The 26,624-nt window shown below is 43.2% G+C and overlaps 1 long non-coding RNA gene across 1 annotated transcript in view; it reads left to right on the plus strand.

The window, feature by feature from the left end:
• The first annotated feature begins 1,408 nt into the window (after positions 1-1,408).
• The window catches only part of LOC130709413 (uncharacterized), a 338,445-nt gene continuing 313,229 nt past the window's right edge, over positions 1,409-26,624 (plus strand). Inside the window, exons 1-2 of the long non-coding RNA XR_009009953.1 lie at positions 1,409-2,484; positions 11,536-11,696. This is a non-coding gene — a long non-coding RNA (uncharacterized LOC130709413). The remainder of the gene's footprint in view (positions 2,485-11,535; positions 11,697-26,624) is intronic.

Raw genomic sequence — 26,624 nt, forward strand, 5'->3', positions numbered from 1 at the left:
GGAAGAATGAATTCCTAAGCGCAGAGGTTTGGGGGATGGGGTGGGAGTGGGACAGGGCGCTGCCCAGAGACCTCCAGCCTGTTCTCAATGCCTCTATCATCTTGGTGGACGCAGAAGCCACTTATCGGCGTAGCTGGCTGCAGTCTATCCTCATGGCAGTGATTTCACAGACTGTGCAGTAACAGCGACTGCAAATGGAAGGGCAAGCCTGGGTCGCGGACCACCAGACCCCACACAGGCTACAATTCCCTGATCCTACTCTGTGGGTCGCATGAAAAGGCAACGAGACGGTCAGAAATGCTGGGTGGGTTTTATTGCCTGTCCACTCTATAGGTGGCCAATTTTTTTCCTGCTCCACCTCTGGAAGATTCTGAACCACCCCCCACTCCCCGTTTTCAGACATTAAGTTTCCTTTGGCCTCACATGCCCAGCGTGGCTCAGGCCGGTTTTTGGGAGGGAAGGAGATGAGAATTTGGCTGGGGCCCTTCCCAAAGTTGCTAGGCCTGCGATTCGTCTCTAGCGCAGGAGGTGGGGCAGCTACCCGGCTGGACTTCTCTACTGGGCGAGTAGAAGGCGCGAGAGACCCTCGGCGCAGCCTGGAGCTTCCTAGCGCTAGCTCTGGGAGGAGAACAGGAGCACCCTGGGGGAAAGAACAGCCCGCAGGGGCTTCTTCCTAGAGGAAGAGTTCAGGTTCCACCCCCTCCTTCCGGAATGTAGCTAGGGGTTTGGGGCGCACGAAGGGCCTTTTTCCCGCTTACCTCCTTGTCTCGGGATTCAGGGCTAGTATAGGGTCCTGGGGGGAGGGAGAAACGCAGTAAGATGGTCTAGGGCTCCTGGACGGCACCTCATCTGCAAGAACGTGGGACCTGTGATATCATCCCCACCCCCTCCCCTGGAACCTTGGCGTCCGTAGAACCCGGCTCAAAGGCGTCCCATCCCACCTCCCAGAACATTATGACACCGTGACGTCAGGGCATCCTCCCGGTGACACAGTGATGTCACACAGGCCTCTGGCAAGAGCGCAAGGGATCCGCGACGTCTACATCGGTATCTCATTTACGTACTTCCATGACGTCACAGATGGGCCACGCCTGGAGCAGTGACACTATTGCTCCCCCATTTCCCGGTCCCGCCCCTCAAATCCTGCCCACAGGTGCGCCAAGAATCGGTTCGTCCCCACCGACAGAATCCGCAGAACCGAAGCTTTGGCAGGTGCCCTTAGTGAAGGAGGGTGCCCAGCAGCTTCCGCCTCCGGGATCTGGTGGTTTAGAACAGCCTCCCTGCCCTAGGGTTTCAAAGCACCAGCTGCCGTGGGGTACTCGCCCCGCCCACCTGGCGCGGTCCCACCCGTCCGCCTCCCCGCCCATTGCGCAGGCCCGGCGCGCAGGCGCAGCCGGAGCTCACCACCCCGAGCAGTGGGCGCGGGGGCGCGGTGTCTCCAGGCGGTCGCGGGCTGCCGCTTCCGACTTCTGTGTCCCACCTTCAGGGATCACAAACTTGGGGTAACACTGGCCCGGCGGGCACATCCAGCTGTTGGCGTATGTGAGCGCCAGAGATGCCGACGAGAAGAGGGCAGCTCCGGGTTTAATGCGGGCTGGAGACCCTTGGAGTTTCTATGGCGTCTCGAATCCAGCGCAGCCGTGGTCCGACGGAGATCCCTGGGATTCGAGCCGGCAGGGATGGTGCGGCCGGACCCTGCCCTAGATCAGAAAGTCCCGTGCGTCCCCAGCCTTTTCGGGCAGGGTCTCTGAGACAAGAGGTCTCGAGTCCCCGGCGGGGCGGAGCTCTTAGAGGCGCAGGCTTGGTCACCCACCCTACGCGTCCAACCCGGCTTTTGGGGCCACCTCTAGGGCCACACTGATGGCTGGGCCCAGTTTGCGTGTTTCAGATGAAAAATTCACAAGGGACATGAGATTACTATCTCATGGGGATCAAACCTCATGACAGTGGCACAGGAGGAATTAGAAGCTGTGTTTCCTTTGAGACCTGAAGATCCAGTTCTAGGTTTTCTGCTGCTCACAAGCTTTGGGCAAAGTACCTACACTTCTCTGAGCCTCATAATGGTGATAATACTCCTCCCACTTACCTCATTCAGTTAATGTAGAGGTCAAAGTCATACATGTTTTCTCAGTCATTTATTAACTGCTTGAACCAAAAACTGGACCCTAATGTGTTGCAGAACAACTTGGGCATTTTTGAAGCACCGTGTAAAAGTATTATTAGAAAAGCTTCTCTCAGCCTCCTGAAGTAACCTGCCTCCCAAGCTGCCTTATTGCTAGGAGAATCTTCATCTTCACTTTATCATAGCCCAGGGATGCTGAAGTGGGATGGAAGAAGGGTATCTGACCTGGACTGGTGGTCTTGAAACCTTCTGGAAAACTGGAAAGAAGACTTTTTTTTTTTAAACTCCATGGAGACAAATGGATTAATCAGTTCACAGATTATCATTATGTTTGGTTGAGAGAGGAAGTCTGGTGACAAAATGTAAGTGCCCCATTCACACCACTCCTTTGAGGCATATGCTTAGGGAGAAAAAAAATCACCCCGGGGGCAGACTGAGGTGTGGGGCAGGGCAGGGGCCTATGTATGTGGCAGGTGACACTGAATAAGTAGCAGGGGGTCTTTCACTCTGCAGACACCTCCCTCTGTAGTCTCCTTTGGATCTGTGCTTCCTCTGACTTGTGCTAGAGTGTCCTAGCCCACAGAAAAGCTGGTCACACAATACTATCACATGGACATATTTGCAGGAATGTTTCTGTCACCCCCCAGCCGCCTAAGCCCTGGCATCTGCTGCCAATTTTTTTTTTTTACATTAAAAAAAATTGAACTATAGTTGATTTACAATGTTGTGTTAATTTCTGCTGTACAGCAAAGTGATTCAGTTATACATATGTATACATTTTAAAAAATATTCTTTTCTACTATGGTTTGTCATAAGATATTGAATATAGTTCCCTGTGCTATACAGTAGGACCCTGTTGTTTATCCATCCTGTATATAATAGCTTACATCTGCTGCCCCCAACCTCCCACTCCATCCTTGCCCCAACCCCCTCCCCCTTGGCAACCACAAGTCTGTTCTCTATATACGTGAGTCTGTTTCTGTTTCGTAGATAGGTTCGTTTTGTGTCATATTTTAGATTCCACGTATGCTTGATATCATATGGTATTTGCCTTTCTCTTTCTGACTTACTTCACATAGTATGATAATCTCTAGTTGCATCCATGTTGCTGCAAATGGCATTCTTTCTTTCTTTTTTTATGGCTGAGTAGTATTCCGTTGTATATATGTGCCACATCTTCTTCATCCATTCATCTGTTCTTCCATTCTTGGCCATTTTTCCTGGCCAGTGCTGGTTCCAGCTCCAGCAACAAGAATATAGAAGGACTAACCCAGAAAAGTGGGATGGTTTGAGATGGATGAAAGATGGGATGAATTGGCTGAGAGTTTTGTTTTTCCTTTCCAAACACTTAGCTGGCTCATTTAGCTCAGCAATCTCTCGGGAGGTATAAAGCATAATTAATTTATTTTTAATGATTGGTTTGATTGAACTCTTTTGCTGGGGAGATAAGATAAGGAGTTTTGTCATGACAGGTGCAGGGATGGATTGCTTTTTGTCATTCACAGCAGTGGGTACCACTTGGAGCCTATAGGTAGGTGGTGGCATGAGATGAGAAACTTTTCAGGGGACATGAAAGAAAACTAGAGGAAATGGGGCAGGAATGGCTAGATTCTTTGCCACTCCAAGGACCAGAGAGGGAAAATGAGCTTCCAGAGAATACGGGCCTTGCCTTAAATAATGAGATTTACTTGGAAGATTGGTTCACTTCTTATTGACCTGGGTCAGAAGCTGAGCGTCTTTGTGCAGTCAGAGTTCAAAATATCTTCAGTATCTCACAGCATACGTAGCTCCTTCTGTAGGTCTGCAGTAGGCCAAGGACCAGAGCAGGTGTGAGGCTGTAGCTGTCAGGAACAGTCTCCATGGTCTTGTCATTGGAGAGATCAGCTGACGCTGAATTTTTTTAAAAAAAATTTTATTGGGGGTATTTACAATGTTGTGTTAGTTTCAGGTGACACTGAAATACTTGAGCAGTTACTCTAAGGCGGGTGGGACGGCTTGAAGGGTTCTTGTCAAGTGTTATAGCGATCTATGTATCATAAAATCCATCTTTTTTGATGATAAGGTTCATATCTTCTATATTCTTTTTAATTTTTCCATTTCTTTGTCTATTAATTCCTAACTCTGGCACTTAATGTGTTATAAACTCCCACCATGATGGGAGTTGTTTTCTTATTGTAGTTCTAATATATATATTTCCCCTAAAAGTAAATATACCCCAAATATATTTTCAACATACATATATAACCCAAAATTCGTTTGGCTCTTCACCACCACCGACATGCTTCTCACTACTCCTGGGCCTCAGCTGCTCACATAAGGGGCATTAACTCCTTTAAATTTTGGGCACCTTCTGGGAAAACCAGATTATCTATAAGCCCAGCCTGGTCTTGTCCAGGTTTGTCTCTCCTTGACAATCAGCAGTACTCAGAGGAGACTTCTCAGTTTGATGGTGTGGACCATGGCACTGCCTGGGACTTTACCACTATGGGAAAAGTGTAAGGCATTGGTGGGGTTTCTCCAGCCAGGAAGCCAGGCAAGCTTTTTCCCATGACAAATGATAAGTTTTATTTTCATTATGATAAGTATGTATTTAACTGGGCCAGGGAGGATTGGGCGTGCTGGGGGAGGGCACTGGGTTTTGACATGTTCCCTCAGCTTCCCCGCCCCCGGCAGTATTTTAATTTAAACATTTCCAGGCATACAGAAAAACGGAAATATATTTATAATGAGCACCCAGTTACTCATCACCTAAACTTCACAATTAACATTTTACTATACTTGCTCTTTCACATATCTATCCATCAATCCATCCCTCCAACTTTTTAAAAATGAAAATCTACAAACATACCAAATCATTGAAAGAACAGTACAAGGAACACCCTCATGCCTTCCTCATAGAGTCAGCAATTGACAATGTTTTGTTTCTCACTGTCTTTCTCCTTGAACCATTTGGAAGTTAGTTTGATTATATTTCATCCCTAAATACTTCAGCACACATCTTTTAGGAATAAAAGCATTATTCTGTATAACTACAACATTACTATCACACTGAAGAAAACTAACAATAATTTTATCTAAAATCATAAAATATCCCATCTATATTAAAATTTCCCCAAACTTTCCAACCTTTTGAATTAAAAAAAAATCATAATCCAATCAAAGTAGATTTTTGTTGCATATATGTCTTTAGCATCTTTTTTTTTTTAATTAATTAATTTATTTATTTATTTTTGGCTGTGTTGGGTCTTCGTTGCTGCGCGCAGACTTTCTCTAGTTGCGGTGAGCCGGGGCTACTCTTCGTTGCGGTGCGTGGGCTTCTCATTGCAGTGGCTTCTCTTCTTGTGGAGCACGGGCTCCAGGCGCCTGGGCTTCAGTAGTTGTGGCTCACGGGCTCTAGAGCGCAGGCTCAGCAGTTGTGGCGCACAGGCTTAGTTGCTCTGCGGCATGTGGGATCTTCCCTGACCAGGGCTCGAACCCGTATCTCCTGCATTGGCAGGCGGATTCTTAACCACTGCGCCACCAGGGAAGCCCATCTTTAGCATCTTTTAATCTAGAACCATTTCCCATTTTAAAAGCACTTTTTATTTTGAAATAATTATAGATATACAGGTATTGCAAAGATAGTGCAGAGAGATTCCATACATCCTTCACCCTTTTTCTCTCAATGGTTACGTCTTGTGTAATGATTAATACAATATCATAATCAGAAAAATCAATGTTGGTACAATGTGTGTATATTCTTATGCTGTTTTTTCACAGACATAGCAATAGTAATGGGTAGATTCCTGTAACCACCACCACAATCAAGATATAGATTTATATCATCACCACAAATATCTACTGGTGTCATCATTTTACCACGTTGAGTGAATGTAGAAACCTTACACCCTGTTATGGACTGAATGTTTGTGACACCCCAAAATCCCTGGGTTGAAATCCTAATCCCCAGTGAGATGGTATTAGGAAATGGGGCCTTTGGGAGGTAATTAGGTCATGAGGCTAGAGCCCTCATGAATGGTATTGGTGCCCTTTTAAGAAGAGTCATGAGAGAGCTTGCTTCCTTCCTCCCTGTTCTCCACCGTGTGATGACACAGCAAGAAGACAAGACGGCCATCTGTAAAACAGGAAGACAACTGTCACCAGACACTGGATTTGCTGGCACCTTGATCTTGGACCTCCAGCCTGTTGTTTAAGCCAACAAGTCGATGGTATTCTGTTACAGCAGCCCAGACTAACTAAGACACCTCCTTTTAGGCTCCCTGTTTATGTCATAATAGTCTTAAATATTTACTCTATATACATTGAGATGCAGGCCAAACAATGCTATGCTTTTTGCTTTGACCATCAAGCATAATTTAGACAACTCAAGAGGAGAGGGAAGGTCTATTCTTTGTAGCCACATTTTTGCTTTTACCATTGTTCTTTCTTTCTTCCTGATGTTCCAAGTTTTCTTTTTTAAAATCATTTCCATTCTGTTTTGAGAACGTTTTAAAGCCATTATTTTGGAGTAGGTCTGGTAGTGGAAAATCCTCTTACTTTTCCTGTATCTGAGAATTTTTTTATTTCTCCTTCATTCCTGAAAAATAATTTCACAAGGTACAGAATTCTGGGTTAACAGTTCTTTCTTTTCAGCACTTGAAAAAGGTTGTGCTAGAACCATCCAGCTTCCATGGTTCTGATGAGAAATCTGCTGTCAACTGAATTATTTCTGCCCTTTATGTAAGGTGTCATTTCTCTCTTGCTGCTTTCAAGATATTTTCTTGGTCTTTAATTCTTTAATTGTCTGAAGTTTGATTAAGATGGTTCATGGTATGGATTTCTTTGGGTTTAGCCATTCGGGGTTTTGCCCAGATTTTTAAATCTATAGGTTTACATCTTTTTCCATATTTGAAAGAATTTCAGTTATTCTTTCTTTTCCATATTTGAAAAATGTTCAGCCATAATTTCTCCAAATACTTTTTTCAACACCGTTCTCTTTCTCCTCTATTTCTTAGACTCCAGTGACACAAATATTACATCTTTTGTTATCATCTCACAGCTTTTTGTGGTTCTGTTCACTTTTTTTCAGCCATTTTCTCTCTGTTGTTCAGCTCAGGTAGTTCCTATTGTCTCTTCCACTTCACTGATTCTCTCCTGTGTCCCCTATGTTATGCTGTTTTTAAAACGTTCAATGATTATATTTTTAAAAATTCTAAAATTTCCATGTGGGTTTTCTTCATATATTCTATTACTTTACTGAGACTTTCAGTTGTTTCAGGGGTTCATAATTGCCCACTGAAGTATTTTTATGATGGCTGCTTTAAAATTCTTGCCTAATTCCAACATCTGTGTCACCTTGGTGTTGATGTCTGTCAATTATCTTTTCTCTTTCAAGTGAAGATTTTCCTGGTTCTTGGTCTGACATGTAATTTCCAATTGTACCCTTGAAATTTCTGGTATTATGTCATGAGACTGGATCTTATCAAAATCTATTTTAGCAAGTCTCCTCTGACTTGCTGCGCTGGTTGGGGAAGAGGGAGGTTATGCTTTGCTACCATCACGTGGGGGTGAAGGTCCAGGCTCCCCACTTGGGCTCCCTTGGCACCCTGGGAGGACAGGGGTGCTTCCTTACTACTTGGTGGAGGTGGGATTTCAGGCTCCCTGCTAGGTCTCCACTGACGCCTCCTAGGCTGGGAGGAGCGAGGTCCAAGTCCCTTCTTGTTGCTTCTGCTGGGGGTAGGTAGAAGGCCTTGTTACCTCTGGGTAATGGTGTAAGTTTGGCTTCCCTCTCAGCCTTCTCTGATACACCCGGGTGGGGCAGGGAGGAGCACCTTTTTACAGCCAGACAAAGACGGAAGTCCAGGCTCCCCACTCAGTCTTTGCTGGCTGGTAATCGGTGGCTTTTTGGATATCGTGTTGCTTAAGTGAACCAACATTGGCCTTACAGAAGTATACACTAAGTGACAGATTTCTCCACAAATTTCCACTTCCTGGGATTGCTTCTCCATTTATTCTAAGATGATCCTGGGTTGCCACCCTAATATACTGTGTTGTTTTACACTTCCTAATGCAAAATTATCACCCTATGTTTTGACATAAAATGCTCTGGAGTGGTACTTTATTATAAAATTACAAAACTTTTGCCTGCTCTCAAATGTTGGTATGTAGGGTCTCTGTGGATAAAAAGAACAACTGATATTTTTAGATTAGCTGTAACCTCTTGAGTTTTGATCCAGTAAGACTGAGTGTTTTATTACATTGTTTATGAAAAGAAAAAAATCTAATGTATATAGTGGCTGGGAGCACGGATTTATTTTTTGCCCTACTCCCTTGTCTGGATTTCAGATCATAATTTTAAATATACGTTTGTCCATAGAATTTTAAGCCTCATTTAATTTTTGCCAATGGAATTTCAGGAATCCAAATTTTTCTAAAATATTAGGTTAGTTTTCTTCACTGTCAAAGTATTTCCTAAAGGGATAGGATTTTTTTTTTTTTCTCTTCCAAAATTGTGCCTTATAGATTTCTAACTGTTGCCTTGGTCAGGAAGAAAAATAATTATTAAAGCAAACACTTCTCTTCAGTTAATATTATTTATTGATTAAAGTCTATGACTTGCACTAGAGAATAGGCTAAGTGTGGACATTATACAAAATGAGATCAACAATCTGTGCTTTTTCCAGATATATGTGTTACAACCTGATGTTCACTTCAGTAAGTCTGGGAGATAACCCACATAAAAGGAACTGGGAAGCAGGAGACCTTAGTCTCAGCACAAGTTTATTGCTGAACTTTGCTGCGTTACCTTAGTCAAATCCCGTAGCATCCCATGGTCTCAATTTCCTAACCTGTCAATGAGAATAAAAATACTTATCGCTTCTAACTTCTACAGTTTTTGTCAGAGAAAATTTAAATTTGTGCCATAAATATAGATAATATTGCTAAAGATTATCTACCTCTTTTTATTTTTTCCTAAAAAAGTATCCGCAAATGCATCTAGCTTCTCAGCTGCTTCTGGTCTCGAAAATGTCTTAGAGCAAAGGGAATCAGAAAACTGCTAGGATAGATTAAAAAATTTTCAGACTTCACCTACAGGGTTGACTATGTCCATTTTTGCTAGGAGTGAGACCAAATTTATTTCTCTCTCCTGGATACTCTGATTCTTTAGCTGTTGGGCATCTAATTATGTCACCCATGCGGATTAAGGCAGAAGCCTTGCACATGGTTTGTAGAACTGTGTAGCAGACATACGTGGGTTGAAATAGTTGTAATTAGAAAATCAATCTCACCTTTAGGAAATATGCTGAAACTTGTGGATATTCTGACTTGTCCCAGAAGCACAATAAAAGTAAACCAAATGCTCTCCAAGTAAGAACAATTATAAAAATACGAAATTTGAAATAATGAACACAAAGGTTTGAATCATAAATATTTATTTCTAGAGAAACAATAAAGGCGAACTCATTTCCTGTTTCAGAGGAAGAGGGCTCGGTGGTAGTTGGACCATACCAACAGTATTGCTGTGTCGAAATGGGATTTTCTGCATGAGGCCATTTGTAGGGGGCAGGAAGCCCTGTCGCCACCCTCGTGGTGGACAGGATCTCTCTCCCTGCATCTCTGCACTGGTTCTTAGATGTGACAAGGAACTCACGAAACGACCTTGCAGAGTTCATCTTCTATTCATAACTTCAGAGTCTGGAATTAGGGAGTGAGCCAAAGCTAGGTATTACATGGACTTTAGCTGTGGATGTTAAGGTCATTTCACAATTGGCTGCAAAGCACATTTTTGACTGGTAGAAAAAATGCAAAGCAACGTTTAGAGTTTTCTTTACGTGTCTAATAGTGGTTTACTTCCCTGCCATGTAGATCACTCTGAGGAGTGCAGTAGGTACGGGCCAGGAGGCCATGGGGAGGGAGGATCCGCGAGGCTCTGCTGGTGTAGCCGCTGAGGAAGCCGGGTGAGATCATTCTGCCCTTCCCAGCTTGTAGGTTTCATTGTTGTACACAATGGGGTGATCGTCTGCCTGCTTGGCCAACGCCAGGCTCTTTGAGGTGCCCAGAAAACCCCCATGTAAATGCACAGCTAGACAGTTGGGTGTACAGCTGACTTTGTGCCTCATGCAGCCCTTGGGGCACGCTTCCCTCTGGCCCAGGAGGCTTGCCTCTAGGTTGTGCAAAGAAGCTGCCTTACTTGAAAGCATTCCCATGGGCAGGGTGATTTCAGAGACACCTGTGAGAGTCTCCCTCCCTTCGAAAACAAACAGACCCCCTCACCTGCTTCCCTTCCCTTCTCCCCTGGGACCTAGAATCCCTCACTTTCTCATGAAAACCCTTCATTCCTTAGAGCTCATGTTTAGAATGCAGGCCCAGGGGGAGGTGCTGCGATTGCTTGAGGCCTTATCACATAGAAAACCCTGTGCCAGGAGATTGGCATCCAGAGATGTTATTCTTATTTTTTTAGATGAAGAAACAGAGGCTCAGAAGTGTACCTTTGCACAAGGTGACAACGTATGTCATAGAACCAGCCTTCACACCCAGATTCTTCAGACTCCAACGTCCCTGCACTCTCTGGGCCCTCTCCTGTCTCCCTGGAACTGAGATTTACTGAAGTTCCCAGATTCCGATTCACCTTGCCTAGAAGGACACAGAGTGCTGGGCTTTAACCCCTCCTGGAGAGGGAGAGAGCGGCTAAGATTTGTGGGCTGAGAAAGCTTTGGGCCTCCCAAGGTGTGCTGAGTCCAGGCCCAGAAATGATGAAGGCTGGGGTCCTAGCTTTGACCTCCAGGCACAAGGCAGAGACCCTCCTCCTACTCCACAGGGCGACCTGCCGAGGTGTCTCATTCAGGCTGGAGCCCCTTGTGGGAGAAGGGGGAGCGGGTGTGTGTGGCTGCCTGCTCCCTGCACCGGGGCTCTCACGCCCCCGTTCCATCAGCAGGGCTGCAGCTTGCTTGAGAGGGCAGTGCGGGCATAAAAGGTTCCTGTGCGTTCTGTTGGTTTTACTAGGTTCCTGTGCATTCTGTTCATTTCACCAGCTTCCTGTGCATTCTGTTCGTTTCACCAGGTTCCTGTGCGTTTCTGTTCATTTCACTAGCTAGGGTATAAGCTGTGAGCCTGAGTAATGGTGGAGCACCGAAGCTGGGCTTGTCAAGGGCTGAGGGCAGAGTTGAGTATGAGGCCCCAGAGGGGTCTCTGGTGCTGTCTTGATGGGACACGCCTGCAGCTTTCCACTGCCCTTCAGAGGTTCATCTTGTAGTTGAGGCACTGATGATCAGTGTGGCTGACACAGCTGGGGAAGGCAGTCGGAGTAACTTAGGTCGCTCAGACTAGACTCCTCACCTTCACCGTCTGGTCCGGGGATCCCTCCCATGTGCTGCTGTAGAAACCTCAACCTTCTAACACTGTATCCTGATTATCTGTTTGCTTATTGATGGCAGGTTCCTTGAAGACAGAGGCCAGTTGTGCTGGTCTCAGCACGCCCCGTGTCTTTTGTGACACCTGAATGTGAGGAGATGTTCCTAGCTAATCTGGAACCGGACCACAGCTTTGGCCCAATTACAGGAACGAGGACAGTTTCGTGGGGAATGGGGAAAAGAAGGTAACTGGTTAACTGTGTTTCTGGAAGAAGTCTCCGTCTGCTCGGTGGGGCTGGGAGGGAGAACCGTGAGTGTAAACTGGAGTAGGAGGCACGGACCGCGGCTGCCTGGACCCTGGCTCCAGCCAGGGAGGTGGGGCTGGCTAGAGGGACCTCCCAGAAAAGGGAACAGCACCCTTGCTCTGGGACAAACCCTATAGTGCTTTTGCAGCTAAGTGTAACCTGCTAGCATGAAGGCTGTACGTATTATTTCCATTTTACCTGGTATTTAAAAAGAAACCCTTGAAAATTCAGAAGGCAAATAAAGCAATCCTGCCAATTTAATGAAGAAGAAGCTGTAAGAATGTCATCACTCACTGAGGAACCTGGCAGCCCGAGGGAAGGAGGGGCGGGGGTGTGACTCATCCCACGAGGCCAGGACTTTTTCTAGTTTTCTTTTAGCACGTAGGGTCTCTGAAGGGGGCGTGGGGAGCTCTGCTATGAAGGAACCATCCGGAAACCTCAGCCCTGTGAATTTTGCCTTCCACTTGCCTTGTTTTCTCTCTCCACGATGAGATGGGAGGCGTGACATGGCTGTCAGAAAACCGTCATCCCTCTGGGTTGGTGAATGGCTCCCTCTGGTACCTCTGAGCCAAGGGGTCCGCACTGAAGACAAGCCTCTGTCCGGTGCCCTCTGAGGCACGCAGCCTGTCTACAAAGCTAGTCAGAATGCAGGGGAGGGAGGCCTGTCTGTCCTCTCAGTAATCCGCTTGTCACCGCACCTCCAGAGGCTGCTCACCCTGACAGAGGGGATGTGATGGGCAGCCTGTCAAATAGATTGTGAGTGCATTAGCAGGATTAGTGGTGAAGGCGAATATTTCAGCCTTTGCAAGGTTCATTCACAGCCTCTGAGACTGGCCTGCTCAGCGTTTCTGTCTTTTCATTCCACAACAGAGTTTAATTTATAATATTGGTATAGAATGCTATCTGAAATTTCTTTTCCTTCTTACCGATAAACCAGCTGAAATACTTTAGCAGCCCCGCAAAACCAGATGCTTTGTTCTTGGCAGGGATTGAAGTATGACTGATTTTATTTTTGCTGGTTAAAGTAATATACCCTCATTGTGGAAAAATTGGATCAGAAAAGCATAAGGGAGAAATTTTAAATATTCAGTCCTTTCACCAGATATTACCTCTGATGCCATCTTGTGTTTTCATGCAGTTTTTCATCTATGCATAGATATTAAACAAAATTGCAATTATATTGTATATTGGATTTGGTTTCCTTTTTGAAAAAAACAAATATTATATCATCAACTTTTGCCAGTTTTCTTACACTTTTAATGAAAACACCTGTGAAATATTTTATGTGACTCTATTTGCAGTTCTCTATTGATGTGTAACAAATTACCACAAACTCAGCAACTTAAAGCAATACCCGTTTATTAGCACACAGTTCCGTAGATCAGAAGTTGGGGTGTCTGCACAGGTCTCAGAAGGTCAAAATCAAAGTGTCAGCTGGGCTAAGTTCTCCTCTGGAGGCTCTGGGGAGAATCACTTACAAGCTCATCCTTGTCAGCAGGTTTCAGTTCCTCGAGACGGTGCGGCTGAGGTCTTCATGTCCTTGCTGCTTGTTAGCTGGGGACTGCTTTTCGCAGCTGGAGGCCACCTGTCTTCCTTTGACATGAGGCTGCCTTGATCTGCAAGCCAGCAATGGCGCATTGACTCCTTATTGTGTTTTGAATCTCTGGCTTCTTCTCTGATCAACTGAGAAAACGCTTTGCTTTTAAAGGACCCATCTGATTAGGTCAGGCCCACCGGAATACTGTATCTCAAGGTTGACTGTGTCCTATAACAAGACCTAATCAGGGGAGTCAACTTCATCATATTGCTAATCGCCAGGATTATGCAGGGCATGTGTCTCTACTTACCACAATATTATAATTTACTTAGTAGTCTCCCTGTTTTAAAAAACTGAGTCATATGGCCACAATTTCATAGGTAAGTCTGCCAAAGCACTGCTTCCTGGATACACGAGATATATTGCCTCTTTGGAGCTTTGTTTGGGAATCCTGCTTTTGGTGAATCAGGTGTGAGAGTGGGGCTATTGCAGTCTTTTGCTGCATTGTAGTATAGTTGGTGTATTAGTTTTCTAGGATTGCCGTAACAAAGTATCATGAACTGAGTGGCTTAAAACAATAGAAGTTTATTGTTTCACAGTTCTGGAGGCTAGAAGCCTGAAGTCAAGGTGTCAGTAGAGCTATAGTCTCTCTGAAATCTGCAGAAGAATTCCTTCTTGCCTCTTCTTGGTCCCTGGTAGTTAGCCGGCAATCCTTGGGTTTCCTTGCTTTGTAGCTGCGTAACTGCAGTGTCTGCCTTCCCCATCAGTGCCATTGTTTCTGTGTGTCTGTGTCTCCACGTGGACATCTTCATATAGGGACACCAGTCACGTTGGATTAGGGACCCACCCTACACCAGTATAATCTCATTTTAACTTAACTAATTACATCTGTAACAATCCTATTTTAAGATAAGCTCACATTCTGAGGCTTTGGGTATTAGGACTTTAGTATATTTTTTGGGGGGTGGATACAATTCAACATTTAACAATTGGTATAGAATGTTAGGTGACTAGCTTAGTGGAAACTGAATGGACACCTAGAGTGGTAGGTCTTGAATCAGAAGCAGATGCCACAGGTGTAGTTATTTCAGCAAAGATTGGGCAAGCTGGCTGGGCTGTGGGGTAGCAGGTGGTGCTGGGCCAGGTTTGACTACTAATTCCTGCAGATAGGAATATAGTGATACCAATATCCTGGGGTTAAGGCCATGCGTGAAATTTCCTGTTGTAAAATCCTTTGCCCAAGCTTTGGCTAGTGGCCCCGAGGTTCAGTGAGCTGAGTGCTGTAGACAAAGGGCAGATACAGCTAAGGCTTCTCTGAGAAGTGGTCCTGGAAGCAGTGACTATGTATAATGTTGGAAAATGTATTTCCACCTCTCTTTCGCTTTCGCTGTTGACTTAAGTTTGCACAGATCTTTTTAGTTTGGAAAGTGATTTCACAGTTTATTATCTTTTGTAATTTTCACATCCACCCTGTGAAGTTGAAATGGCTATTTCCTTTTAGGTACAGTGAAATTAAGTATTATTATACAATAACTGCCAACACAATGAAAAGTAGATATTACTGTTTAATTTTACAGATGAGAAGCTAAGAAAGGTTAAGGGACTTGTCTCGTGGCACTTGTAAGCTGTAGAACTGGGACCGGGACTCATGTCTGTGTCCTTCCTAGTCTTGTGCGTTGTTCCCGCACTGTGCTACCAAGCTGACCACTAACTTGGACCTGCCTAGAGAATGTCAGCGCCAGCATAGCACAGGGATGCCAGAAGTCCCACTTGCAAAAGTATTCTCTGGACTCAACACTGTGTGACCTTGGAAACTTAGGTTAATTTTCCTTGGCTTCATTCATTCATTCATTCATTCACTCAACAATTTTTTCTTACAGTTTCTTTTTCTTTCCAGCTTTATTGAGATAAAATTGACATATAACATTTTGTAAGTCTAAGGTGTGCACTGTGATTATTTGACACGTGTATATATTGTGAAAATGATGACTACAGAAAGATTGGTTAACACCTCCATCAACTGACATAATTACCTTTTGTGTGTGTGTGGTAAGAAGATTTAACTCACTCTTTTGGCATCTTTCAAATATACAATACAGTATTGTTAACTATAGTCACCATGCTGTGCGTTAGATCCCCAGAACTTATTTATCATAGAACTAAAGTTTGTACCTCTGACCAACATCTCCCCACTTCCCCCACCCCCAGCTCCTAGCAACAACCATTCTACTCTGTTTCTACGAGTTCAGCTTTTTTTAGATTCCACAAATAAGTGAGATCATACAGTATTCTTTTCTTTGTATAATTTCTTTACTTATTTCACTTAGCGTAATGCTCTCAAGTTCCATGTATGTTTTTACAAGTGGCAAGATTTCCCTTTTTTTTAATTTATAAATTTGTTTATTTATTTTTGGCTGCGTTGGGTCTTCGTTGCTGCATGCGGGCCTTCTCCAGTTGCGGCGAGCGGGGGCTACTCTTCGTTGCAGTGCGCGGGCTTCTCATTGTGGTGGCCTCTCTTGCTGTGGAGCGCGGGCTCTAGGCACATGGGCCTCACCAGCCATGGCACGCTGGCTCAGCGTGTAGTTGTGGCTCACAGACTACAGAGCACAGGCTCAGCAGTTGTGGCACACGGACTTAGTTGCTCCATGGCATGTGGGATCTTCCCGGACCAGGGCTTGAACCCGTGTCCCCTGCATTGGCAGGCGGATTCCCAACCACTGTGCCACCAAGGAAGTCCCAAGATTTCCTTTTTTTAATGGCTAAGTAATATTCATATATTTACATTTTTATCTATCTAATGTATGTATATATAAAATGACATTTTATTTATCCATTCATCCATTGATGATCACTTTGGTTGTTTCCATATTTGATCATTGTGCACAATGTTGCAATGAACATGGAAGTGTAGGTATCTCTTCAAGATAGTAATTTCATTTCCTTCAGATACATATCCAGAAGTGGGATTGCTGGATCATATGGTAGTTCTATTTTTAATTTTTCAAGGAAACTCCTACTCTTTTCCATAACGGTTGTACCAATTTACATTTTCACTAACAGTGCACAAGGGTTCCCTTTTCTCCACATCCTAACCTACAATTGTTATCTCTTGTCTTTTTGATAATAGCTGTTCTCACAGGTGTGAGGTGATATCTCATTGTGGTTTTGATTTGCATTTCCCTGATGATGAGTGGTGTTGAGAGCCTTTTCATGAACTTGTTGGCCATTTGTATGTCTTCTTTGGAAAAATGTCTATTCAGGTCGTCTGCCCATATTTTTAATCAGACTATTTGTTTTTCTGCTATTGAGTTGTATGAGTTACTCCCCTTCATCCCTGACATTTTTTGTTTTTGATGTCACGATTTACATCTTTTTATACTGTGTGTCCATTAACAAATTATTTTAGCAATCGTCTCACTCTCTCCTGATGTGCAAAGTTTCTGCTGAGAAATCCTCTGATTAGCCTTATGGGGGTTCCCTTGTATGTGAAGAATTTTTTTTCTCTTGCTTCTTTTAAAATTCTTTCTTTGTCTTTGATTTTAGACAGTTTCATTATCATGTGTCTTAGAGAAGGTCTTCGGGGTTGAAATTATTTGGCGATGTATGAACTTCATGAACTTGGATGTCCAAATCTCTCCCCAGTGTTGGGAAGTTTCAGCCATTATTTCTTTAAATAAGCTTTTGCCCCTTTCTCCCTCTCTTCTACTTCTGGGACTCCAATAATACATGATTTTTTATCTTATAGTTCATATAGGCTTTCTTCAATCTTTTCATTCTGTTTTCTTTGTTCTCCCCTTACTGGATAATGTAAAAAGATCTGTCTTCTACCTCACAGATTCTTTCTTCTACTCGATCCAGTCTGACGCTGATGCTCTCGATTACATTTTTCATTTCATTCATTGTATTCTTCAACTCCAGGATTTCTGTGTTGTTGTTGTTGTTGTTTTTGATAATGATTTCTGTCTCCCTGATAGACTTCTCATTTTTAAAGTGTTTTCCTGATTTCATTGAATTGTCTGTGTTTTCTTGTAGTCACTGAGCTTCCTTAAAATGACTATTTCGTATTTTTTATTGGGCAGATCTCAGATCTTCATTTCTTTGAGGTTGGTTACTAGAAAATTATTGTGTTTCTTTGGTGGTGTCATGTTTCCTTAATTTTAAATTTTCCTTGAGGTTTTGTATTGCTATATTTGAAGAAGCAGTCACCTCCTCCAGTCTTTACTAACTGACTTTCAGAGAGAAATACCTTCCGTTTCGCTAAACATCATCCATGTTAGGAGTTCTGAGCTCTTCTCAGATCTTTTCTATTGATACTCCTGTTGCATAGTTCTTGTTCCCTCTTGGTGGGGGAGTTCTGAAGACTGTACACCTTCTCTCAATCCTGAAAAGCCACACCTGGTGTCAGCATCCTCCATTTTGCTTTCCGTGGGACCCTACTGAGTGCTCCCATTTGTGTGTTTTCTCACAGTTCTGCAGATTTGGGCTGGCTTTTTGCATGTGTGCACTAGCTTTCTGCAAGGGCTTGCTCTTGCTGCCACAGGGAGCATGCTCCAGGAGCTGACCACAGGGTGGGGCAAGGCTGTGGAGCATTGGGGGTGTCTGTACCAGTTGGGAGGATCTATGGGTGAGCCCAGTGGCTCATTGGTGGCCTTCCTGATGGAATGTACAACACAGTTAGTAGGGTCCATGTTCTTTTGATGCTGCCCAAGACCCCTAGCTGCTGTTCTCCAAGCCCACTCCCCAGTCATGCAGCACACCTCAGTATTCTGGGTGGGGTGGGAAAGAACTGGGTGTCTTTGGTGGTGTCCCACACAGCTGGGGAAGCTGGGTGCTCACTCACATGCTCACATTTTCCCTCATCAGAAAAATCACAGGCTGGGGAGGTCTCTCTTGGCACTGAGCTGTGCTGTCTTGGGGAGGGGTGATGTAGGTAAAATGAAACTGATCCTCTTACCCTCTTGATTGCATCCAATCTTGGAAAATTTTTTCCTCCAGCCATGTGGTGGAACTTCTCTACTAGACTTCTGGACTTCCACAAAGGCACCCTCATCTGTAGGTGATTATTTAAATAGTATTCTTTGAGAGGAAGATGGTAGAAAACTCTTATTCCACTGTGCTGATGCTGTCACTCTTCTTAACATTTATTTCTTGAGCACTTATGTGCCAGGCTGTATTCTAGGCCCTGGAATTATAGCAACGTAAGATAAAACGCTTGAGGAGTTTGTCTTCTAGAATTGCATCAGTTTCATTATTTGGAAAGTGGGGGTAAAAACAATTAATGCCTAATTAAGTTGTGAAGAAAATCATTCATGTAATGAGTTTAGCCCAGTGCCAGGCACATCATAATTTTCAATAAGTGTCAGCTATTTATATGGAGATCACACACAGTGGGAGGTGGGTCTAAGTCTTGACTCTTTGCGGACTTCAGTGCACATGGGGTGGGCACACTGAATAATCTGGGGGAAGGTGGAAGTTTGGATCCTTGGAAAGCACGCCTTTTCCAGATCTAGGATTGAAACACAAAGCTGGAATACAGTGTTGTTGTGAGGGCAGTGGCAGGGCCTTCCAAAGGGCAAGGTTTGGAGGACACGCACCAAGTTCATCTACTCATTCAACATATGCTTCTCCGCCCCAGTTGCCCAGCGCTGTGGCCAGAGGTGAAGGATTCCACACTGCAAAGGAAGAATCAGTGAGGACCAAAAGCAATGCAACACCAGTCACATTGTGTGGAGTGCGTTGCTGGTTTTACATTTTGTTTTGCCTAAGTGGCCCACTGTATTAGATGCCTGTCGTAAGTTCCTACACCTCAGTATGTGGTATTAACTCCAGTAGAAAACGTGTAACCTGCCCAAAGCTAACATAGTTTAAGAAATGTAATATTTTATATGCATCACATTTTAAAAAGCTGTTTTTTGTTGAGGAATGGGGTAACCACTACCGGACATTTTACTTTGCCTTGGGGATACAACTCTGAGAGTTGGAGTTTATACTATAATTTAGCTAATCTGCTCAGATTCAGCATCTGTATTCCTTTAAGTAGCATTTAATATTACAACAGGAAACCTTTACTGTTTTTCTATGGTAAAGAAACATTACTAGACTCTCCTGTATTATGTGCTCAAACTGGCTTGCCATCTCTAGTGAACTGTAGACAAAGTGGAAACAGATAGTGAGTGGAGAGGAGATGCTTGCATGATCAACCCACAAGGGTTGCATCCCACAAGGGTTATAGGTCTGCAGCATGCATGTCGGGCCCACAGAGCAGGGATCAGGTCTTTCTAGAGCCCCCTGAGAGGGAGAAAGTGATGTCTGTCTCTCAGGTTGGTTGTGATGCTTATATGAGATAGTATGTACAATAAACCTCATCCACTGTGGGCGTTCAGCAAAAACAGTTTACTCTCCTTTTTTTTAATCTTCTGCTTTATGAATTCAGTTTTCTTCTGTATTTTTTCAAAGCAGTTACAAATTAAACCACATTAATTTCTTATTCCTAGCTGGAGGATCTGGCACACAGAAGGGATCAGTGGGAGTTTGTGGGGTGAGTCGTTTGTGGTATTTGGTATAAAGGTGTTTCCTGTCCAGGTCCCTTGTTGGCAGCAGTGGGGGAGGGTTTGGAGATTCCGTACTGTCTCCCAGCTCTTGAGCAGCCCACACAGACAGGTTAGACTTAGCTGGTTAGGCTCTTTCCAGGTAAAGCTCATGGGAGAGTTATTCCTGTCTCCATATTTGAGCTATGTAATACATATGCCGGCACTACCTTTAAATCTGCCTTTCAAATACCTGGTCACATTCTATGCGCCTGGAACAGTACCAGAGTTTGAAAATTCAGGGAAGAACTAGACATCCCCTACCCTTAGGAAGTCAATGATTAAGTAGCAGAGAAAGTACTATACAGACAGACAGATATACACACAGGAACACACTCATGCGTACATATACATATGTGCTTGTGTGTGTGGTGGGGGTGTATTTTGGGAGGTAGTGTTCTAAAGTAAGGGGAAACACTCAATGTGAGAGATTCAAAGTTGTGAGTGTGGGGACCATGTTTATATGTCACAATTAGGATCCATCGTCTGATAAGAACGTAGGTCCATAGAAAGTCAAAGGAATAAGGCTTAAAGTTGAAGTAGTCCCAGAATAAGGCTGCCTCCTTAAGAGGTAGTTCTTGTTCTCAATAAATATACAGTCTAGTTAGAGAGACAGTCACGTGCACATCCCTGGATAAAAGGGAGTGCAGCTCGGTGAGATGTGTCATAGAGGCAAGAGGAGGACCCAGAGGGACCCATGGCTCCTCAGAGCTATGGGAGATGAGGAAGGAGAGGGAGAGAGGTTAGTGTCAGTGAGTGTCAAAGGGCTCTGGGAGAAGAGGGAGTGCTAGGTCTAGAAGGATGCTGTAAGAAGGCCTGGTTGCCGTCTTGTCTAAGCAGGGAGCTCAAAGAGCCTTTACTAGATTTAAGACAATGAGGCGCACATCCTTGGGGAGCCAGGTGCTTCTGTGGCCAAGGACTTTGCAGCTTGTCTGGCTGGCTCTCAGCAACATGGTTGAGAACAGACATGCGGGACTGATTAGAAAACTGCTATGCTCGGGAAAAAAATGTAGACATCAGAGACATGAAAATGAAAACATACAAGCAGTTGTTAAGTGGAATGTGCCTATCTTTGTGGTTTACGTGCCCAAAGACCTTGTGAGCAACCTGTAGATACGGCTGGGGAAAACATGTCTTTGGAGGCCCCTTCTTTCTCCCTTGTATACTGATGGCTCTCCTTGGATGGCACCTGAATGTCTATCATAGTTTCTTTTCTGAGGTAGGACCTTCCTCTCACTGATTGTTACCAGGAAGTGAACTGATAACCCACTAAACTGGGGCTTCATCAGATTCTCAGGAGGAAATCTGTGTGTGTGTGTGTGTGTGTGTGTGTGTGTGTATAAAACAAAGGGATGAAGGACCCACTCTGGAGACCTATTGTTGACATCTGGAAAGTTACCTAAGCTTTCTGAATCTTAGATTCTTCCTCAGTAAATGGAAATAATAATACCTATCTTGCCGAGTTCTTGAGAGGACTAAATATAGTAACAAATCAAATAGGTTAGTACAATGCGTGGCACATGTTAGGTACTCAGTAAACCTCACCTGTTGCTATTGCTGTTTTGGGGATACAAGGTGCTGTAATATGGGTACATTCTGGGTATCGTGAGAGCAGACTTAACAGTCGTTTTGGTGGGGGTGTGGGCACAGGCAGACACATTGCTGTCCATAGTGCTGAACCATCCTCGCCTAGGGCATGGCTGTGACTCCCAAACCCAGGCCACTGCGGATGCTGCTCCGTCTGTCCCAGGAATTCGGAGCCAGGAGCGCTGAATGGAGAGACCCAGATGGTCGAGAAGCAAACTAGCAGTGGCTTTTGGATAAGTCACTGAGAAACTTCTATGGAGAGAAAAGGAGACATTTTAATCCCTTTTAGATACTTATATGACCAAAAAAAAAAAACCAAAAAACCCATCACCCTAAACTGATATAGCTGAAAATGCTGACACTAGTAAGACATGCGTACTATGTGATGGAAAGCTGTGCACGTGTTAGTGTGAATGGTGAGTTTGGGTAGTTAGCAGAATCCGAGAGGGGTGGAGATTGTTTAAGTGAGGCATCATTAACAACTGGGTTAAAAGAACATTTTAATAGACATTTAAAAATTTTGGCTCAATAAAATATTTGTAATTTCCACAATGTCACAGAACAAATAAAACCAATATTTTATAACGTACCTTGTCAATTTCATGTAATGTTGAAAATTTAAGCACACTTCTGGGTGTAGTACATTTTTTTGGAGAGTGGGAAGTTTTGAAGGGCAGGTGTCTCCCTCACATTCCTTTCCTGGGGTACTCTGGTGATGATTCTGGGTGTATTGTTTTCTCTGGGGCCTCTTTCTCCATTTTCTTCCTCTTCTCACAGCAGTCCAAGCTGCTGGAGCTTGGTTAACCTGCCTCCTAATGTCTACCCGCTAGTCAGTTTATCCTTTCATTCATCCATCCACCGCCAGATAGTCAAATATGCAACTACTGAACTACTGAACTACTGCATATTACATATGCTGGCGCTTTGTTGTGTATTTCGCACCAAGAAAGTAGCTCAACTACTCTGCTTGTTATCATGACAAACCCTGACCTTGGACCCAGCCCCTCCAGAATCCACTGGTATTGTATTTATTCTTTCATTCAACAACACTCACTAAGCACTTATTATTAGCTAGCTACTGTTCTAGGTAGTGGTGATACAGCAAACAATAGTGCGATCCAGGGACTGGATTACTGAAATAGGCTTTTGATTGATTCCGTTTTTGCCATCGACCTCCTGCAGTTCACTGTCAGTACAGCCAGAGGTCCTTTTAAACCTAACTTTTGTCATCATTTCTCCGCTCAGAGTCTCCCAATAGCTTCTCATCTCACTTAGCTGGGGGGTAGTGGTAGAGGTGATGAGAAGAATTTGTATTCTCTCTCTCTGCTTTGAAGGCAGAGCCTATAGGACTCACTGACAGATCAGAAGTTGGGTATGAGCCGAAGAGTGAAGTTAAGAACATCTCCATCCTTAGCAAATGGGAAGACAGAGCTACCCGTTACTGAGCTAGAGAAGACTGACCGGAGCAGATTTGGAAGTGAAAATTCCAAATCATGTTTTGGACACAGGAAGTTTGATGTACCTATTTGAGGTTTAAATGGAGAATGAGCATGCAGTTGGATATAGAAGTCTGGATGGAGTTCAAGCTGGAGATACATATTCTGGAGCCATTAGCATGTAAAGGGCATTTCAAGGCACAAGTCTACGTGAGACTCACAGTATAGAGAAAAGTTCACAGGACTGAGTTCTGGAGCACTCATCATATAGAAGGTGGGAAGATGAGGAGAGACAGGATGGAGACTGAGTAGGGAAAGGTGAAGAATTTGGAAGGAAACTCAATTTGGAAGTGAGTTGTATCAAGGGAAAATATACTTCAATAAGGAAGGTGGGGTGAGGGCTAAAAATTGACTTCTGGAAATCACAGGAGGTCTTGATAAGAGCTGTTTTGGAGGAATAGTGGAGTAAAAAGCCTGACTAAATTGTGTTCACAAGAGAATAAGAAGAGAGGACATGAGAAAAAGTAATGACAACTCTTTTTAAAATAACTTGAAATATGTCAAGGTATCTCATGATTTTCAAAGGGCTAAACATGAATCAACCTTGAGTAGCTTTGTCATTGCTGTGTTGTTCTAACGTTTCCAAACACTGCATTGGTCTAAAGTGAGGAGGCATCAAGGTGTGAGTATCTCTGAAAACTAGCTGGGAAAGTGCCGAGTCAGCAAAAGGCTGCACCACCTATAGCTTCTCTAGAAGTCACTCAAGGCTTGTCATACAGAGTCACTTAAAACAATAACAACAGCACCAGCAATAATAGCACCAACTTGTAACAGTATGTTAGAGTTCTTACTCTGTGCTAAGCATTATACTAAGTATGTGTCATGGATTATCTCGTTTAATGCTCACAACCCAATGAGGTCGGTATTGCTGTCATTTCTCTCTCACAGACTTAGTGGCCTATAGGCAGAGCTGTAGTCCTTTGGAATATTTAGTAAGACCCTGATTTTTATTACTTTTTAAAATATAGGCATTATTTCAAGACTTTGCCAAAGAGCGATGATGTGAAATGATTTTTTCAGAAGCGATGTAGGGAATAAGTAAAGACTGTATTCCTCGAAGACTACTATGTGGATTCCTACTTCATTTCTTACTCACGTCTTTTGGAAATAAAGGTGCCTTTTTTTTTTGATTGATTGATTGATTGATTGATTGATTGCTATGTTGGGTCTTCATTTCTGTGCGAGGGCTTTCTCTAGTTGCGGCAAGCGGGGGCCACTCTTCATTGCGGTGCGCGGGCCTCTCACTATCGCAGCCTCTCTTGTTGTGGAGCACAGGCTCCAGACGCGCAGGCTCAGTAGTTGTGGCTCACGGGCCTAGTTGCTCCGCGGCATGTGGGATCTTCCCAGACCAGGGCTCGAACCCGTGTCCCCTGCATTGGCAGGCAGATTCTCAACCACTGCGCTACCAGGGAAGCCCCAAAGGTGCCTTTTTTAATGGATGCTGCCCGGCCATTAATAGACAAAGCGTGCCGTCTTCAGGGGCCTTGTGTGACTGTGAAAGCGGCCTGTCCTTCTTGCTCTGGTCCATCTCCTCTCTGATTCCTGTGCCTCTCCTCGCCCCGTGTAGAGTGAGGGGTTTGCTTCACTCAGAAGGAAGCAGAGTGCAAAGTGAGGTCACTGGTTCCCGCTAACTCCTAAGACCTTAACTTTCAGAAACATTTCAGAAATGTTTCCTAAACATTTACAAGAAACAAGAGGTATTTTGATAGGCTTATAAACTTTATTTAGTTTTAACAAATACTGAAGTTACTGGTTTACTATACCGATAGGAATTAAATGTTGTGCTATAAAATTAAAGGCCAAAATAGTTCAGATAGCTATGGCTCTAATTAAGATTTCAGTGCATGGTGGAGCGTGGGGAAAGTAACGTTACACAATCTATGGTCTATTTTTTTAAAAACAGTGTAACTACTCAAGTTCCATTTATTTAAAAGAGCCTTTTATGAAAAACTTAGAGAACATTAGATTCATTAACAGCACTTGTACGTTTCCATGAACAAATATGAATTGACCATGACCTCCAGAAATTAGGAGTCTGTTTGGAACCTATTAGTGTAACAGAGTTTTGTACAGTAGCTTTAATCTTTTTCTCCTTGGATAGAATTAAGTACTCAGTTTTTCCTTTTTCTTTTTTACTACCTCTTTCTCCTTGGTTTACTTGCACACACAATTACACAATTTCATATTGTATTCCCAAAGTATAATTTTCTCTTTACTCATATTTCAATGTATGTTTTTGTTTGCATATTTTTATCCTGTGATAATAATAATATATTTATATTATATTTATGTATTATAATTATATATAAATATATTATTAATATATACTATTATATATTAATAATATTATTATTAATGGAAATGCATTTGTAGATATTGTGCATTTTTCCCCAGCTTTACTGAGGTATAACTGACAAAGTGTACATATTTAAAGTGTACAATGTAATGATTTGATATACATATACATTGTGAAATGATTATCACATTCCAGCTAATTAACACATCCATTACCTCACTTAGTTACGTTTTTGTTTTTTTGCTGTAAGAACACTTAAGATCTACTCTTTTAGCAGATTTCAAGTATGCAATAACTATAGTCATGCTGTACATTAGATCTCCAGGATTTATTCATCTTATAACTGAAAGTTTGTACCCTTTGACTAACATCTCCCCATTTACCTACCCCCCAGCCTCTGGTAACCACCATTCTACCCTCTGCTTCTATGAATTCAGCTTTTTTAGATTCCACATATAAGTGAGATCAAACAGTGTTTGTCTTTCTGTGTCTGGCTTATTTCAGTATAATGTATTACAGTCTCATCCATGTTGTTGCAAATGGTAGGATTTCCTTCTTTTTGTGGCTGAATAATATTCCATTGTATGTGTGCGTAGTGTGTATATATATATGTGTATTGTGTGTATATATATGTATGTTGTCACACATATCACATTTCACACATACCACATTCTTTATCTATTCATCTGTTTATGGACACTTAGACTGTTTGCATATCTTGGTATTGTGAATAATGAATGCTATTGTGTGTTAACACTCCTCCAAATGATCTTCTCAGACTGCACAACCCTTACTAACCCCATAGGAACAAATCGGAAGTTAAGTAAGATATTTAAGGAGGATTTTCTTTACTTTCTTTCACTTTGAAGTTTTTGGAAATTAAAACAATGAAAAGCATCAAGGAAATAAATAAGCTCTGTGTGATTCTGGTTCCCCATTATGTAATCCTTAAGGGATTTTCAGGGGTTGTTAGATGTTTGTTATGAAAATTATGAAATGCATTTTATTTTAGCACCATTATTTTCTACTCCTCATTCTTTTCTCCTCTTCTTTTCCTTTTCCTCTTCTTTCTCCTCCTCTTCATCATCAGCATCATCATTATTATTTAATTAACTTATTTTAGATACAGCTATCCCACTTTTTAAGATTTATTTAGCAGGCCCCTGACTTCAAAGGGTCTTGGGTGAAAGTCTCTCCAGAGTTGTGAATGTCTTCACTCTTTCAGCACATTAGTGTCAGAAGTCGTTTTTGGCCCTTGATATTGATCAAACACATTTTCCACTGCATTTCACAACTATCTGAAGCCCCTTCAATTAAGGCTTACTATTTTGTGTGTGTGTGTGTGTGTGTGTGTCTGTGTGTGGG

The sequence above is a fragment of the Balaenoptera acutorostrata genome, chromosome 12, assembly GCF_949987535.1.
Source record: "Balaenoptera acutorostrata chromosome 12, mBalAcu1.1, whole genome shotgun sequence".
Taxonomy (NCBI): Eukaryota; Metazoa; Chordata; class Mammalia; order Artiodactyla; family Balaenopteridae; genus Balaenoptera; species Balaenoptera acutorostrata.